Source organism: Somniosus microcephalus, chromosome 2 (genome assembly GCF_052327205.1).
Source record: "Somniosus microcephalus isolate GS21.2 chromosome 2, FLI_Smic_1.0, whole genome shotgun sequence".
Taxonomy (NCBI): domain Eukaryota; kingdom Metazoa; phylum Chordata; class Chondrichthyes; order Squaliformes; family Somniosidae; genus Somniosus; species Somniosus microcephalus.
In genome coordinates, this window is record NC_140988.1 from 128544128 (window position 1) to 128560584 (window position 16457).

Here is a 16457-nt window from a genome sequence, read left to right on the forward strand (position 1 = left end):
ATGAACTATCTGGAAATCAAATGCTATTGAATTTATCTCCAAATTACAGACAATTTACTTAAGGGAGTATTCAAATCACAAACTGAACCTTGCAATAGTGTAATTGGACTTTTAAGTTTCAAGGAATAAAAAAACATATTTTTATTAATTTAACTTACAACTGGTTGCTATCCCAGCTTAGGGCTGGAGACAGGATGGGTGTGGATTGTTTGGTCAGCATGGTTGAATGGGGTACAAGTACAGGAAGAGGTTGCACGCCAGGCCTAGACTGACTGACGACTGGGATGCAGGCAAGGTTGGGACATGGGGAGTCTTTGAGAAGGTACTGGCTACGGCTTAGGGTGAGGCTGAGCCATGGGTTTGGGTGTGGGCCCAGGAGGGAACGTTCAGTCCATATCAGGGTTCAGTTTTGACGCAGATCCTGGGTCAGATATAAGGAAGAAGAAAGAACTTGCAGATATTGCATGGAGAGTATGGGGAATGGGTGCAGCTTGGAGCTGAGACGGCCTGGGCTCTGGGTTGAGATCTGGCGGAACTAGCTGTGAAGGATGTGGTAGGAAGGTTGGGTGCTTGGTTCGTCTAGGAGTGTCCACAACTAAGTGTGAGATCAAACGTGGTGGCTGGATGATGGGAACAGCTTCAGCAGTGACCAAAGAGAAGCCGTTATCAGGGAGCAGTGACTAATGTCAGTGGCCTTTTTTTTCATATTGCAGTCATGTGATTCCCAGGGACCAATGTTCTCATTACAAACAGACACTCGGATATGAATGCTGACATTCAATTTTATTTAATATTATAGATAGATGTCTGTATAAGTTATTATTTTATATTTAAAATACCTGAACACAATTATTGTGTACCTTGTATTAAGGAGGTATTCAGTGTTTTCATGAAGTGTTGCACTGTTCAATACTGGATGTGCTGACTTTCATGATTGAGAGTAGCCACAGCATTTTTCTTAATTGTAGTGTTTCGTGATTTATTCGGTCAGTTTAAAATGTTGCAAAATAATGTAGAGATCTATTTTCTTGCATATTTGTAGTGCTGCTGGTACATTTTATAGCTCCTACACAACATTTGTTCAATTATAAAGCAGGTGATCTTAAACACCTGAAACCCAAGCCATTCTGTCGAATGGTTATCCAAAACTTCTAGCAGATATTGGAGTTTTAGTTTATTGTACTGTATTGGCAAAAAAGTAAAATTTTTAACCTGTTAGGATGATGTATATTTGTAAATAAAGTTCAAAAGGAGTCTGTACTTTTAATTTTGAAATGGCAGATAAGGACTTATTTCTCTGGCAAAATAGCCAGTTCATCCTTTGAACCAGGTTCAGTTAAGCTCAGGAGTTTGAAATGTTAATGTTTATATTCAGTGACTATTGGCACCGTTTGGAGAATGAGGTGGTTAAAAGGGTGCTTAGGGGATTGTCTGTTGTTCTGAAGACATGAAGGTGATCAGTTAGATGTAGGTCCATACTTGGGTGTCAAGGCTACAGATGAAATTATGATTGACAGTGTGTAATGGAAATGTTTTTTCTTTAATGTGCATATAAGAAAAGCTGGCTACAAAAAAAATAATTTAAAAAGACCTTCAAAGAGAGATTGAACTTTAAATTGAACTGTGGCGTGCAGTTTATTCTCAACCCTTAGCAAGCAAAAGGGGAAACTCCATAGCATAATAAAATAGCCTTCCTCATAAACATAATGAGAGAAAACCTCACAAACCCAAAAGATATTGCTGAGGCACAGTTTGTTGGGTAGTATTTAGCTGAGGGAAAAAAATAGTCTCCGAAGTTCTGTGGGAGCAGGATCCTTTTGAAGAAGGATACCAACCTCTTACAAACTCTTTAAAGAACATTTACAATTGTTATACACTCAAGTATTGGACTAATCTGATTTCTGAAATAAATGCTTTTCACTTGAGGCTTCATTGTGTTGTATAATTTGTAAATCAATATTATAGTTATTTTAACCTGTATATCCCTGGATTTCTGTTTAATATTCCAAGAATATAAGAGTGAATTGAGCATATGTTCCAGTGAGTAGCTTATTGCAATTGTGTTAATTGTTAGAGCTTGGGGTCATGGAATCTCTGCAACAGCAGTGAAAAGATAGTTTGCACCTTTATGGTAGATAAGTCCTACTCATAGAACTTGCTGTGAAACAGTTGGTAAAACAGTACTTTGAAAACCTGGGTCCATAACACCTTCACTTTCCAGCCTTATGACGAATTACAGGTACTGACATTGTTAATTTCTAACATCAATGGTTCTTAGTCAACCTGTGCATGATTAGCAGGCTTTTTGCATATTAACGTAAACTAGGAGCTAGATTAGCATGATGGTTTTTGTATCTCGTAGATGTAGATATGTATTTGGTATAAAATTGAATAAAAGAATCGGAGGACATGAGTTTAAGCTAAAGAAGCTACCAGTTAAATTTGGTTACAGGAAGAACTAATTCATGTTTGAAATTGTTCAGTGCTGAAACAGATTGCCACTTAGTGTGGAAAACAGCAACCGAAGGACTCAAAGAATTAAATTGATTCCTGGTTCAGGAAGTGGAGAGATTTAGTTTTGGGGCAGGTATACAGGCTTGACAAGATGATAAATAATCAAAATAAATTTTGAAATAGGACTTAGATCACAGGGAGCCACTGCAAATATTTGACACACTCTGGGGGGGCCCCCATTTCCTAACTTCCAAACAATAGGTCAACTAACCAAAGGAAAACACTTAAGGTGTTACTTTTGCTACATTAAGACTGACTTGCTGCAAATGTGTCTTGGAGCCAATTAGTTTTCAGAGAACAGCTGCTAACTTGCTGTGCCAGGTCATAGATGCAACTGCTAGAGGAGATTAGAGCATGTCTTTCCACTATTTTCTTGAAATGGGTTCTATTCCCCAGCTCCCAACTGATATTGATGGAATTGCCTTATACACCACAAGACACACTTTGTACAAAAATAATAAATTGCAGGACAACGGAGTATTACAGTTTAACTCTTTATTGAAGCATTAGTTCTGTGATCTCAATCATACAGCACAGTGGGGACAAGATGGAGTCAGGACCCCTCTGGGTCTTCAAAACAATAGCAGTCCTTACAGATGCCTGCAGGCCAGTGACAACTCAGCATGTCATCACATGTGAATATAATAGGTATTCCTTACAGATGCCTGCGGGCCAATGATAATTCAATATGCAAATGTTACATCCCCTTTCTTTTAAAAGAAAAATGTTATGCATTACTTTTAAACCTTTCTTCTACCTAATGTTCTCGGTAGCATAAACATATAAGTAAACTCAGCATTTAACTAGCGCTGAAAACATCTCAACGTTTCAATAACAATGTACAGTTTTTTTTAGGGCAGCGATCCGCCTACACCCTTTGACAGTTCACAAGTCAAGGATAACCCTAGGCTTGACCTCTCGTCCCGACCTTGTGTGGTATGGAACTGAACATGCTTCTGAATCGGTCAGCAATTCAGGTTCAGGTTTAGGTTCAGGTAAGTATGATGTGTTTTGTGTATTGCTCTGTTCATCACACTCTGTTGAACTGATCCTCTCGTCGGAATGATGGTGTTGTTCCTTGGTGTTCAGGAGGTGCCTGCGATTGCGGCGGTACACCTGTCCTTCTGGGGAGCGGACGTGATATGATCGCTCTGTCAGCTGGTTGGATGACGACTGCTGGCTCCCAGTAGTCATGCTCCTGGATTCTGACGGATTCTCCATTGTGCAGCGGCGGCTTTGTACACGTTTTGCATGCACTTGCTTGCAGCTGACGACCTCTGGCTGCAGCTGCTGGTTGGTGCTTGGAAGGATTGAGCGAAGTCTGCAGCTCATCAACAGCTGTGCTGGTGACTTGAAGTTGTCAACCGGAGTGTTGCGGTACTCAAGGAGACTGATGTAGGGGTCTCTTTTGTCCACTTTGGCTTTGTCCATGAGTGTTTTTGCAATCTGGACAGTTTTTTCAGCAAGGCCATTACTTTGAGGGTAATGTGGGCTTGATGTGACATGTGTGAAATCCCATGCCTTGGCAAATGACTCGAACTCTTTTGATTTGTATTGGGGGCCATTGTCTGAGACTAAAGTCTCTACCATGCCATGCCTGGCAAAGGCTGCCTTTAGCTTGTGGATCACAGCTGCAGATGTGGTGCCGTGAAGCTTGTCCAATTCAAAAAATCTGCTGTAGTAATCAACAGTCACTATGTAGTCCTCATTGTTCCATGTGAACAGATCCGTTGCCGCGACCTGCCAAGGCCTGCCTGGGATACGGTGAGGTATCATGGGCTCTTTGACATTTGATGGGCGGCGTTCTAGACAAATGGAACATTTTCCAACAATGTCCTCAATGTGTTTGCACATTCTGGGCCAAAACATAATGTCACGTACTCTTTGTTTGCATTTTCCCATGCCCATATGTCCAGCATGAATTTTTGTCAACATCTCTTCTCCGAGACTGGTAGGAATGATGATTTTCTCCCCTTTGAAGATGATTCCGTTGATTTGTGACAGTTCGTCTCTGTGGTTCCAGAATTCAGATATGCTCTGAGGGCATTTCCTCCTTTCCTCAGGTCATCCTTCATGTATGACTTTGCTCAGCAGTGTGAGTTATGCATCTTTCTCTGTTGCTGCTCGGATCTCCTTCAGTTTTGAGTCACTCACAGGTAAGCTGTTGTACACCATGTGCACCTGCACATCCATGCCTTCACTGTGGGTGCTGTCCTGGTAGCTAAGACACTTTCTGGAGAGCATGTCTGCGACAGGAATGTCTTTGCCTGGACGGTGAATGATTGTGAAGTCATACTTCTGTAGCTGAAGGATCATTCTCTGCAGCCTTGGTGGGGCTGCGGCTAGTGGTTTCCTCATGATTGACTCGAGGGGCTTGTGGTCAGATTCCACAATGACTTGTCGGCCATAGACGTACTGGTGGAAACGATTACATCCAAACAGAATTGCATATAGCTCTTTCTCGATTTGAGCATAGTTGATTTCACTGCCTGTGAGAGACCTGGAAGCGTAGCCGATGGGCTTTCCTTCTTGCAGTAATACTGCGCCTAGTCCGTACTTTGACGCGTCCACTTGTAGTCTGAGCTCTTTGTTGGGGTCGAAGTAGGCAAGAACTGGTCCTGGTTCTCTGGTGATTAGGTCTTTCATTTTCTGAAATGCTGTGTCATGTTGTTTGTCCCACAGGAACTCATTGGATTGTTTGAGCAACTGACACATGGGTACGTTGATTTCGGAGAGGCTCGGGGCAAACTTGGTTAAGTAGTTAACCATGCCTAGTACTGTCTCTAGCTCTGCGCGGTTCTTCGGCGGCTCCATCTTCTTGATGGCGGAGATTTTCTCTGGATCCGGCTTAATGCCTTCAGTTGAGAGGCGATGCCCGAAATAACTGATCTCGGTGGATCCGATTATGCTTTTCTCGGGGTTGAGCCGGATACCTTTCTCCCGTGATCTTTGTAGCATCGCACGGAGGTTCCTGTCATGTTCCCCTCTATTCCTGCCATAGATGAGGATGTCGCCTACGATTGCGACTACTCCGTCGAGGCCTTCATAGGTTTCGTCGATCTTCCGCTGGAATTCATCCTGAGCTGAGCTAAGACCAAATGGTAAACGCAGAAATCGGTAGCGTCCAAATGGTGTGTTGAACGTTGTTAGCTTAGATGACTCTTCCGTGAGCTTGATAGTCCAGTATCCTGATGGTGCGCCCATTACACTGAAGTAACGTGCTCCTACTAGCTTGGATGTGATGTCATCTAGCGTTGGTAGAGGGTAGTGAGGGTGCTTGATAGCCTTGTTCAAATCTCTGGGGTCGAGACAGACTCTGAGCTTGCCTGTACGTGGTTTCTCAACCACTACTAACACGTTGACCCACTCTGTCGGTTCTGTTTCCCGGACGATGATTTCTGTATTCTCCATGCTCTGCAGCTCCTCCTTCAGGCGACTACGTAGAGCAAGGGGTATCCTTCTCGGTTGGCAAACCACAGGGGTTGCTGCTGGGTCAAGGTGAATAGTGCATTCACTTGGGAATAGTCCGATTCCTTTGAAAACGTCAGCAAACTCCCCCATGACTGTCTGCTTCTCAACTGGTGCTGTCAATGATAGCACTAGCTTGATGAGGTCCATGTCTAAACATGCCTTTAGACCTAGTACTGGAGGTGCTCGAGTGTCAACAATGTAAAAGTCCAACATCATGTCGCTTTCTTTGTACTTGCATTTCATCACGCATGTGCCTTTTACAATGAGCTGCTCACCCCCATAGCTGGTCAGTCTGCGTGAGGTGGGCTGTAGCTCACACTCATCCTTCAAGCTGTGATACTCACTCAGAGGAATTACATTAACCTGAGCTCCAGTGTCTAGTTTAAACCTAAGCTCTGTGCCCTGTTTTGCTATCTCAATATCGGCAAAGGCTTGGTCAGTCTCTGAAATCTGTTTTTTCTGTGACACAGAATCAGTAAACAGTTCCTCTGCATTTGGCTCTCTATCTGGCATTTGGCTGTCACTCACTGTGTGTACTGTTATTCCAAAAACAGTCCTGCAAATTTTAGCAACGTGGTTCCATTTACCACATTTAGCACATTGCCTTCCTTTGGCAGGGCATTGCACCTTTTTCCCGTGCATCTTGTTTCCACAATATCCACAGTTTTTGAAGCGTTTTATGTCTGTGTTGCTCATTTTTAGAACTCTGTTCTTTCTGTTCTGAAACACGCTCTCTGGGCGGCGTTCTTTGGTGTGTGTCTATTAACTGCGTGCACTGTCTGTTCACGCGAGCTGTTCATGGCGCCGGTTATGGTTTTCAACTGTGCTTGGGTTATCTCATGCGATCTAGCTATGTCCATAGCTTTGTCCAGCGTTAGCCCGGACCCATCATTCAAAAGTTTCTCTCTCACTTTAGCTGAATGTATTCCAAACACGATGCGGTCTCTGACCATCTCATCTTGATCTGCATATTCAGAGTCATTTACCAGCAGTTTTAACTCAGTCACGAACTGTTCAAACGACTCACTAGCTCCTTGTACTTTCTCCTGAAACTTGTACCTAGCGAATATCGTATTTGTCTTGGGCATCACATATGCTTCAAAACGGTCAAAATAACTTTTCAGTACCTTTGCTTCATCCGCGGTGAGAGACCATGTGTTAAAAATGTCTCTCCCTTTTTCTCCGATCCACAGGAGTAGGTAGCTGCATCTTTCTTCCTCCCCTTTGCTTTTCAACAGACCCGCGAACATCAATTCCACGTGTTGCTTGAACCTGCGCCATTCTCTAGGTAAGTTCAAAGATTCCCAATCCATTTGAGGCAAGGGAGCTCCAACGATGTCCATTTCAAATCCCTGTTCTGACACCATGTCTTGTTTTGCACACTTTGTACAAAAATAATAAATTGCAGGACAATGGAGTATTACAGTTTAACTCTTTATTGAAGCATTAGGTCTGTGATCTCAATCATACAGCACAGTGGGGACAAGATGGAGTCAGGACCCCTCTGGGTCTTCAAAACAATAGCAGTCCTTACAGATGCCTGCAGGCCAATGACAACTCAGCAGGTGATCACATGTGAATATAATAGGTATTCCTTACAGATGCCTGCGGGCCAATGATAATTCAATATGCAAATGTTACAATGACCATGACTGAAATTATGCCCCTTCCAGTTCCCAGATTCCCTCCTGATGTCTCTCAACTCTTAAAATGTAGTTGGGCTTCTCTCCCAGGTTAATATACCAGCTGGGAAAATTAAATGGATCTTCTTAATTATTTATTGATTGTAATTACAGTTTGATGCATGACTAATTTGACGTCTCTGAAATAGATCAGTATCTAAGTTTTACACTTTCTGTAGGAAATGTGTTGAATATTTGCTATTACCTCAAGCATCTGATTCATCTTCACTTTTACTAATCGCTTCAATATAAGCTCTGTAAACTATGCAACACTACCATTGTTAATGCTAGAAACTATTTTCACTGATCAAGATTACATATGTCCTGAAAAATAAATTGTGGTAATATTGGCCCAGTTAATGCCTCATTCAATACTAAATCTTTGTTGTGTCACAGCAATGCTGCTTTACTTTGCCATGGTTGTGCTTCCCAGCTTGGTCTTGTCCTTCTTGCATTGTTGATGCCTGCATGGTGGGGATGCTGCAAAGCTTTATGGTTGCTGTAGTTCTTTGCTGGTGTAAATCGTGAGCTGCAGCATCATCGCGTTGCATGAGTTCCAGTAAATTATCCTGACAATAGGAAACAAAATACAACTGAAATAGCTGATATTTTGAAGGTAAATTATATTTTTTAGCTTTTTTTTCTGGCTCTTGTTACTGTGGTAAATACTAACAGCTGTTACTTGTGTGGTTGTATGTTTTAAAATAAGGAGGACACTTTATGAAAGATAAAGAGGATATATAAAAACAGGAATAGTATATTAATGGGGTACTGTAACCAATCATATAAATTCAGATTGCCCAAGTGAGTCAGAATTGGTAAATGATTACTTCATGGCCTGATGTGTCGAGGAATTCACAAAAGGCAGTTCTTAATTTGATTAATGGTAAGTGACCCCAATAACATACAGAAAATGACAATTTTGAGTGGTCGTGGCTACAACATGATTAAGGATGCATATATACTGCACTAAATGATCTGAGCGTGAATCATTCCTGAGTTTGCTTTGCATTTGGATAGCCAATTTATACTGGATCTCCAAAAACCCATTTTTGCTTCATGGTTTTCAACTTGCTCTGAAGTCTGTTCGCGTTATTGCATCATTGTATATGCGCGATGATGTTGCAGCATTTGGATTGCATGCACACACAATTTGTAACTTTTACCAACAATGAAAAATATTGCATTCATTATCTCTAGGAGGGCTTTGTGTGATAGTGATAGTGCTTTTGAACATAAGGAGGAGCACATATGTCATGAAGAGAATGTATGAAAGCAGGAGTTGTATTAATTCCTCCTTTAATTTTTTTCATTAAATTTCCCATTTTACCTACCTTCTTTTTCTTAGGCAGTCCCTCGGAATTGAGGATGACTTACTTCCACACTAAAAAAGAGTTCTCAGGTGACTGATGAGTCCAATGCGGGACCGACAGTCTCTGTCACAGGTGGGGCAGACAGTGGTTGAAGAGGCGGGTGGGTGGGGTGCTTGGGTTGACGTGGGCTCCTTCCGCTATTTGTGCTTGGCTTCCGCTTGCTCCCGGTGAAGAGACTCGAGGTGTTTGGCGCCTTCCCGGATGCTTCTCCTCCACTTTGTGTGGTCTTGGGCCAGGGATTCCCAGGTGTCGGTGGGGATGTTACACTTTTTCAAGGAAGCTTTGAGAGTGTCCTTGAAGCGTTTCCTCTGCCCATGTGGGGCTCTCTTGCTGTGTTGGAGCTCCAAGTAGAGCGCTGGTTTTGGGAGTCTCGTATTGGACATGCGGGCGATGTGACCCGTCCATCGGAGCTGATCGAGCGTGGTCAAAGCTTCGATGCTGGGGATGTTGGCCTGAGCAAGAACACTGACGTTGGTGTGCCTATCCTGCTAATGGATTTGCAGGATCTTGCGGAGGCAGCGTTGGTGGTACCGCTCCAGTGCTTTGAGGTGCCTGCTGTACATGGTCCATGTCTCTGAAGCATACAGAAGGGCGGGTATCACTACTGCTCTGTAGACCATGAGCTTGGTGCTGGGTTTGAGGTCCTGGTCTTCAAACACTCTCCTCCTCAGGCGACTGAAGGCTGCACTGCCACAGAGAAGGCAGTGTTGGACCTTGTCATCGACATCTGCCCTTGTTGACAGTAGGCTCCCGAGGTATGGAAAGTGGTCCTTGTTGCCCAAGGCCTCGTCATGGATTTTGATAATCAGGGAGCAGTACTGTGTGGCGGGGGCAGGTTGGTAGGGGACCTTTGTCTTACGGATGTTTAGTATAAGGCCCATGCACTCGTATGCTTTGGTGAAAGTGTTGATGATGGTTTGGAGTTCGGCCTCCGAGTGTGCGCAGACGCAAGCGTCATCTGCATACTGTAATTCGATGACAGAGGATGGTACGACCTTGGATCTGGACTGGAGGCGACAGAGGTTGAACAGTTTCCTGTTTGTTCTGCAGATTAGCTCCACTCCAGCGGGGAGCTTACCGAGGGTGAGGTGGAGCATTGCAGCCAGGAAGATCGAGAAGAGTGTTGGTGCGATGACACAGCCTTGCTTGACCCCGGTCCATATGTGAATTGGGTCTGTGGTGGATCCGTTGGTCAGGATCACGGCTTGCATGTCGTCGTGAAGCAGGCGGAGGATGGTGACAAACTTTTGAGGGCAGACGAATTTTAGGAGGACACTCCATAATCCCTCACGGTTGACAGTGTCGAAGGCCTTTGTGAGGTCAAAGAAGGCCGTGTACAGCGGTTGGTGCTGTTCCCTGTATTTCTCTTGTAGTTGACGCGTGGTGAAGATCATGTCCATTGTGCACCTTAGTGGGCGGAATCGCATTGGGACTCTGGGAGAAGCTCTTCAGCCACTGGGAGAAGGTGATTGAGGAGGATTCTTGCGATGACTTTCCATGTGGTAGACAGCAGGGAGGCTCCTCTGTAATTACCGTAATCGGACTTGTCACCTTTCTTGAAGATGGTCACGATTACGGCGTCTCTGAGATCCCCTGGCATGCTCTCCTCCTTCCAAATAAGAGAAATGAATCCATGTATTCGCGCCAATAGTGCTTCTCCGCCATGTTTTAGCGCCTTGGCGGGGATTCCATCTGCTCCCGAGGCCTTGTTGTTCTTCAGTTGTCGGATGGCCTTTTCAACCTCATGCCGGGCTGGCGCGGGTGATGCGGACGTCCTTGCCGTCCCTCGCTCGGATGATGACATAGTCCAGCAGATGCCAATGCTTGGAGCGAAGGTGTTGCCATGAAGCCTTGTACTTGCCTCTCTGACAAAACAAGGTGTTAGTTATGACAAGGCCATGTTCTAAGCATTTCGTCTGGAGGAGGGTACCGTTGGAGTTGGCTTTCCTTACCCCCCCTCTGCCGATCACAGCTCCCCAGAGGTCTGTGTCCTTTCCAACTCTGGCATTGAAGTCGCCAAGAAGGATCAGCTTGTCGCCCGTTGAGACTCGGGACAGGGATTGTTCGAGGCTGGAGTAGAATTCCACTTTGGTCTTGTCTGTGGCTTCCAATGTTGGGGCGTACGCACTGATGACCATAGCACTCTGGTTCCGGGCTAGGGTGAGCCGTAGAGTCATGAGGCGCTCGTTTATTCCACAAGAGGAGTCTCTGAGATGTTCAACTAGCTCATTTTTTATGGCGAAGCCTACCCCATGGAGGCGGCGTTCTTATTCAGGTTTGCCTTTCCAGAAGAATGTGTAACCACCGCCTTGCTCCTTGAGCTGGCCTTCCCCTGCCCACCGGGTCTCGCTTAGGGCGGCGATGTCTATGTCGAAATGTCTGAACTCCCGGGCAACGATAGCAGTACGGCGTTCCAGCCTGTCGCTGTTGGGGTTGTCCATGAGGGTCCTGACGTTCCAGGTCCCGAACTTCATTTTAAAGGGTGGAAGATGCCTGTGCGTGAATTCTTTTAACGTGGGGTGGCCGTTGCACACCAGCTACCACATGGTCTTGACAGAGCAAAGTCTTGGTCCAATGGCAAGGGGATCCAAGATGATTGGAGACCAGGCTCTGCTACAACAGCCTAGCGCGCGCGCACACACACACACACACCTACTGTCCTCGTCCCTCCTTCCTGCAGGTCCTCTCTGCCTGGGTTTCATAGGCTGCAGTGTGATCCTCCCGACTCCGCTGCTGGTCCACGCTGTGCCACTCCTGGGCCTTGAGCTCGCTGCTGGGCTCGTCTTCGCTCCTGGGCCTCTTCCTCGCCCCATGGCTCATCCTCGCTCCTGGGCCTCGTCCTCGCCCCTGGGCTTCGTCCTCGCTCCTGGGTCCCGATCTCAGTCCTGGGTCCCGTCTTCGCACCTGGGCCCCATCCTTGCTCCTGGGCCCCGTCCTCACTCCTGGGCCCCGTCCTCACTCCTGGGTCCCGTCTTCGCTCCTGGGCCCCATCTCGCTCCTGGATCTCGACCTCGCCCCGGGCCCCGACCTCGCCCCTGGGCCTCGACCTCGCCCCTGGGCCTCGTCCTCCTATACTGTGTCTCCTTCCAGTGAGTGTGTCCCGCGGTGTCTCCTTCCAGTGAGTGTATCCCGCGGTGTCTCCTTCCAGTGAGTGTGTCCCGCGGTGTCTCCTTCCAGTGAGTGCCTTGCTGGCAAAGTTGCAGCCATGCTGTTCCTTCACTATAGATTTTTGAACCTGAACTGCAGAAGATATGTTCATGTTGCAGTTTGGGTGTAAACCCCGCCTCCTCCCCACCCCCTTCCCCCAGCTTCTGGGGTTTCACATTGACTTAAATGCAAAAGAAAATCGGGCGGAATGTATCTGATATTTTGATAAGGCAACTTGGAAATCAGCATTTGGGACTGCTTTGGTTGTTGATCAGAGGCCAGAGCAAGGAAAAGCCAGTACCATCTGGGTATTGCTGTGTGGATCAGGATTTCATTTAATAGGAGTGACTGGGAAGTGATTTGGTACATTGGAATTCTGTACTTGGATTGGAATGTTTTCTTGGATCTGGAGATGATTTTGAGAAAAAATAGTATTTTTTTCAAGAATGCAACAAGGGAACGCCTGTTCTTTTTTGACTTAACTACATTTCATATTATTTGGCTGAACTTTTTTAACCTCTTTCCACGCTGTGTTGAAAAAGAAAATGCCAGTCCCCCGTGCTTATGTTAAAATAGGATGGTCAGCTGCAGACTCCTGAGGACAATATGTTTACTTTACCTTGCAGCCGTCAGAGTTTTGAGGGCTCGCTGCCTATGAATCTACAATTATGAGGGCTTCATCAGCAGTTAGTTGGGTTGCCACCCTGGGTGAGACATCTGAGTGAAACTGAGATCAACATGGGATATGTAAGTGATCCCAATATCCTTTGACTATAATAATAGTGATAAATGAAGTGAAACAACTAGCTGTTGAGTTACGCCAATTTGTTGATATTAGCTTATCTCTGGTCTTTCAAATAATCAGGATCAACTGCAAACCAATATGGTGGGAATATTATGTTTACTCAGAGTTTAAGACGGGATACAACACACCAGTTATACAGCAAAACATACGACCGTGACAAGCAGCTGGTACCAGTCCCGATCGGACAGATGGCTGGCGTGCGCGAACAGTTCTCCGGCTTACGGCCTTTCTTCCTCTTGTCTAGAACCTCTAAGAATGGGTCCACTCCCGGAAGAGTGTTAGACCTACCCCACTCTTGTATGGCTCGCCCCTCCACCGTCTGTGCTAAGAACCTTTTGGGTTTTGCTTTTATTCCCTTTTTAGGGGTGGGCCTGATGTACAATATGGACAGGACCATTTAACCTGTAAGGGTTCTTCTTAACCTAAGGTGCCCAATGATATGTCGAGTTCTTTTGTCTTAACTTTCAGATGAAAGCCCTCCCCTAAGGGGCCTCATGCTCTTCCCTCCCATATCTTTCCTGTTTATACATCCTGAAGGCTCCTCCATTGGAATTCGTCTTATCTTTCCTTCTAACCCTCGAGTTTGGAGTCAGACATGCCATTCGTGGCTTTCAGATGTTCTTAGCTGCTTGTTATCAGTTATTTATGTTCATGCTGTTCATGTAGCTTTAGCTATGCAAAACTAACTATTTCATTCCATTATCAGACTATTGTACCATGGAATGAATCATTAAATTCCCAAAGATATCCTCTAATCTATTCTCACACACTGGTTAACTTGCTCATTTTAAAGCAGTTTTGTTAAACAAAGACAAAATCTTAATTTACAAACAGCAGATAGCTAGCTTGGAAACAAGATTATATATAACCGTCTGTAAGGGGTCGTTTTAACGAGCTTGTGGTGTGCGAGATCGTTTTTTGATTTCACACTGCTCGTGAGCGGTTCCGAAGCGCTCCCCCCTCACCGGTTCTAGACACTGGGCTTATTGCCAGACCACCTTGATGTGTTGGCCCAACTTGTGACTCGGAAGACAAATGGATCAGGTGAGACAAGGTAAGTTTTAAATCAAAGGTATCTTTATTTTTAAGGAGAATAAAACATAGAGAATGAAGAAACAATGCAGACAAAAATCATGAACACGCCTCTCAATGGGAACTAAAATTTAACACACAAGAGTTACTTTGACTATCATAATACATCAATTCTAGATCAGCGATATAATAAAACGGGGGTGGAGAAAGCGCACGGCACAACGAAGGATGAATAACACTCCCGAATTACAAAGCCCTTAATATTAAAAACCCTCCCGTCTCTACAGTATAGCTCAACTAGATCAGCTAGGTGGAGTTGGGCCTCTATGCTCACCAGGGTTTTTAAAACTGTCCTTGACCTTGGTGCTCCTGTATCGTCCGGGAACTTCAATCTTCCTTATGGGACCGGCTCCTGAACCTGCTCTCCTGCTCGAACTTGTAGGCCCTCCGTGCTCCTCGAACCGTAATCGAACCTCTCCACTCGCTCTGCCTTTGACCTCGTGTCTGTGTGAAACTGTTTTTTTAATGTCTCTTTTCCCCCAACAGTCATACTGTTTTCTTGCCCTTATCTTGGCGCCAAATCAGGGGTTTTCTTTTGTTAAAGTAATGGGCAGGCTGCTTTGACAAAAGCGGGTACTTTATTTTAATGTCTTGTAAATGAAACTAATGGGATCTGTCCTGTGTCCTTCTGAGTTTGGTACAGATAATAGGTTTTGTCTGTGCTCTGCGATTTCAGAGATGGGTTTGCATTTTGCTAGCAATTAACACACCTTGAGGTGTAAATACTTTTGTTTTGACTTCGTTACTACTGTAACCATTTTACCATATCAATTGCAGCCAGTTCTGGAATCTTCGAATCGGTGGTGACTCAGGTTTCTTTAAGATACTGCAGTGGTATGTCCTTCTGAAATGAGTCATGTGATCTGCCAACTCCATCTTGTGTTCATAAAATGTGGCCATTTCAGGGGTTTTACAATGTAGACTGTATTTTCCTGGATTTTTGCGAATCCTACAGTGTCACAATGCAGATTGCTATAACATCCGCAGAGAACCAAAACACAAGCAGATTCTAAGCACCGATCTAGTTATTCTAATACTAGTCTAAAGAGACTTTTGTCTCAAGTTCTAATACAGTCATGTAAACACAGTCTTATTTGCGTCACAATTTAATTTGCATAATCTCATATATTTTGGATGCCCTAATATCTAACATAGCTTTGGGTAATTCTGTAGATTTCACAATGGAGCTTTATTTATATCCAGACACTTGCTGCACAGCAGAATTTTGTTGGGAGTTTGTGACTGAAGTGATATTTTAAAAAATCTTGGGTACTATGTGGTGTAGTTTTTAGGCAAGTAAATCTAACGTGATACTCACATAGGACAGGCATGTGTCCCCATTACAGCTGATGCACACACTTGTTCTCTTGGGGTTTGTGCTGTTCTTCTCCATAGGCTTGCTAAATGAAAATTAACATCTTGTATGTTTCAAGGCCAAACCATGGGAAATATGTTCTTCGGGAAGAAGTGACTACACAGGCTACAGCTTCCTTTGAAAGATACTTTCATTAACTTGCAGAGGGAATGCGACTATTTCCTTTTTAAGAGGGAAGGAGAGATAGAGAGAGAGGGAAGGAGAGAGAGAGAGAGAGGGAAGGGGAGAGAGAGAGAGAGAGAGAGGGAAGGAGAGAGAGAGAGGGAAGGAGAGAGAGACAGAGAGAGAGGGAAGGAGAGAGGGGGGAAGGAGAGAGAGAGAGGGAAGGAGAGAGAGAGAGAGAGAGAGAGGGAAGGGGAGAGAGAGAGAGAGGGAAGGAGAGAGAGAGGGAAGGAGAGAGAGAGAGAGAGGGAAGGAGAGAGGGGGGAAGGAGAGAGAGAGAGGGAAGGAGAGAGAGGGGGAAGGAGAGAGAGAGAGGGGGAAGGGGAGAGAGAGAGAGAGGAGGAAGGAGAAAGAGAGAGAGGAGGAAGGAGAAAGAGAGAGAGGAGGAAGGAGAAAGAGAGAGAGGGGGAAGGAGAGAGAGAGAGAGAGGGAAGGCAAGAGAGAGAGGAGGAAGGAGAGAGAGAGAGGGAAGGAGAGAGAGAGAGAGAGAAGGAGAGAGAGGGGGGGAAGGAGAGAGAGAGAGAGAGAGGGAAGGAGAGAGAGAAGGAAGGAGAGAGAGAGGGAAGGAGAGAGAGAGGGAAGGAGAGAGAGGGAAGGAGAGAGAGAGAGAGAGGGGGGGAAGGAGAGAGAGACAGAGAGAGAGGGAAGGAGAGAGAGAGGGAAGGAGAGAGAGGGAAGGAGAGAGAGGGAAGGAGAGAGAGGGAAGGAGAGAGAGAGAGAGGGAAGGAGAGAGAGAGAGAGAGAGGGAAGGAGAGAGAGACAGAGAGAGAGGGAAGGAGAGAGAGACAGAGAGAGAGGGAAGGAGAGAGAGACAGAGAGAGAGGGAAAGAGAGAGA

General features: G+C 45.2%; 1 protein-coding gene across 26 annotated transcripts in view; it reads left to right on the top strand.

Moving 5' to 3' along the window:
• Window positions 1-16457, top strand: part of ank2b (ankyrin 2b, neuronal) — a 1120520-nt gene that overhangs the window by 324398 nt on the left and 779665 nt on the right. The gene's annotated exons all lie outside the window — the stretch shown is intronic.